The following is a 2,468-nucleotide window of genomic DNA, read 5'->3' on the forward strand; positions in this document are numbered from 1 at the left end:
ACACCTGTGGTTGGACAAACCCGGGCTTAGGACTCATTGCAGCTGGGAAGAGCACAGGCCAGGGGAGTGTGGGCATCTCAGGAGGGTGTAAGGGACTGATCAGGCTTGGACTTGTCTCCGGTGCTTTGGGGGAGGTTTAGAGAAATGGGGCTTTAGCCTGGCCGGTGTGGCTCCGTGGATAGAGCGTTGGCCTGCGGACTAAAGAGTCCTGGGTTTGATTCCGGTCAAGGGCACGCACCTAGATTGTAGGTTTGGTTTCCAGTCCTAATCAGGACACGAGTGGGAGGCAGCCAATCGATGTGTCTCACATCAATGTTTCTCTCTCTGTCTCTTCCCCTTCCCTTTCACTCTCTCTAAAAATCAATGGAGCCCTGCCTTTGTGGCTCAGTGGTTGAAAGTTGACCTATGAACCAGGAGGTCACAGTTTGAAAGTTGTGGGTTCGATCCCCTGTAGCGGGAGTGCAGGAGGCAGACGATCAATGATTCTCTCTCACCATTGATGTTTCTATCTCCCTCTCCCTTCCTCTCTAAAATCAATAAAAATAAAAATGGGGTGGGGGGAGGAAAGAACCTAGAAGGATAAAATTAAGAGCTTTGAAAAAAAGTATTTTTTATTTTTCTTATTATTTTATTTTTAAATAATTCTTTATTGTTGAAAGTATTACATCTGTCCCCTTTTGTTCCCCCATTGACCCCTCCAGCCAGCACCCGCCCCCCTCACCCCAGACCCTCAACACCCCATTGTCTGTGTCCATGGGCCATGCACATATGCATGCAAGGTGCTTGGCTGATTACCTCCCACCCACCCACCCTCCCCCGCCTTCCATCCAAGAGATAAAAAATATATTTAAAAAAAAATCAGCAGCCCTAACCGGTTTGGCTCAGTGGACAGAGCGTCGGCCTGTGGACTCAAGGGTCCCAGGTTCAATTCCGGTCAAGGGCAGGTACCTTGGTTGCGGGCACATACCCCGTGGGGGGTGTGCAGGAGGCAGCTGATCGGTGTTTCTCTCTCATCGATAAAACTAACTCTCTATCCCTCTCCCTTCCTCTCTGTGAAAAATCAATAAAATATATTTTTTTAAAAATCAACAAAAGGAAAGGAAGAAGTGGGGCTCTGCTCTGCATCGCAGGCTTTTACTGGTTGGAGGTTTGACTTCCTTTTTTTGGAGGATCTGACAAATAAAAAGAATGTATACAACAGGAAAGAGGGGATGCGGAGTTAGTGGTGTTTTTTGTTTGTAGTTTCAGAGAGGAAGGGAGAGGGAGAGGGAGATAGAAACATCCATGATGAGAGAGAATCATTGATCGGCCGCCTCCTCCAGGCCCCAGCACACAGCCCGGGCATGTGCCCTGACCGGAATCAAACCGTACCTCCTGGTTCATAGGTTTGACCCTCCACCCCTGAGCCACGCCGGCCGGGTGGGAGTTCGTGTTTAAGGGGGACAGAGCTCTCGTTTGGCATGACAGCAAAGCCCTGGAGGTGAATGAATGGTGGAGATGACTGCACGACAGTGTGAATGCACTTAATGCCACTGAACTGGACGCTTAAAGATGATCAAAATGGCAATTGTATATTGTATGTATATTTTACCACAATAAAAAATTTATAAAAGGAAAGAAGATAAACATGAAATAAAGATATAAATGTAGTAAACCCGTCTGAGTTCATCATACCCCAATCACCTACTGAATTGGTCCTTTTTTTGAGATACAATTGACATGCAACATTATGGAAGATTAAGGGTTACAACCTATTGATCTGAATCACTTACATTGCATTGTGATGGCCATTGTCGCTAACACCCCTACGGTCTCACATCACTGTAATTTCTTCTAATCTAAACAAGATCTAGTCTCTGAACAAGTTTAATGTTTCTGGTTCAGTTTTGCTGTAACTCCTGTGCTGAGTAATGAGTCCTGGGTCTTCAGGACTCATTTACCCAGTGGGTCCCTCTTCACTAAATTTGAGCTAATTGTTGTGTTCACTGAGTTAAGGTCCCGTCAGCCGCCCCCAGCACTGAGCCCCGTCAACTGGGCTTTGGTGCAGCCAGGCTGGTACAAGGGCACAGGCCAGCCGAGTCCCCTGCCCGTGGGAAAGTAGGGCCCTGGTGCTGCAGGAAGCAGGGGAGAAGGAGCTATTATTGAGGACCTTAATTTGCACGCAGCAGTCTGAGGAGTGAAGCAGGAACCAAGCTGGGGTTGGTTAAGGAGCAGCGAGTGTGTGTCTCTGGCCGCTGTTGCTCTTGGGCAGTGCTCACGTTTCGCCTGTCAGACGACGACGAATGGCCTTATTTTGAGTTTTTCCTGTGGTCGCTGCGTGCCCTGTCCGATGAGGACTCTGCGAAAGCACCAGTGTCTGGCAGGAGCGGGAGAAGGCCAGGGCCTTGGCTGTGACTGACAGGGCAAGGGCTCAGGAAAGGCAAGGTCAAAGTCAAACAGCAGGCCAGAGCCTATTCTCTATACTCAAG

Source organism: Myotis lucifugus, unplaced genomic scaffold (genome assembly GCF_000147115.1).
Source record: "Myotis lucifugus unplaced genomic scaffold, Myoluc2.0 scaffold_615, whole genome shotgun sequence".
NCBI classification, from domain to species: Eukaryota; Metazoa; Chordata; class Mammalia; order Chiroptera; family Vespertilionidae; genus Myotis; species Myotis lucifugus.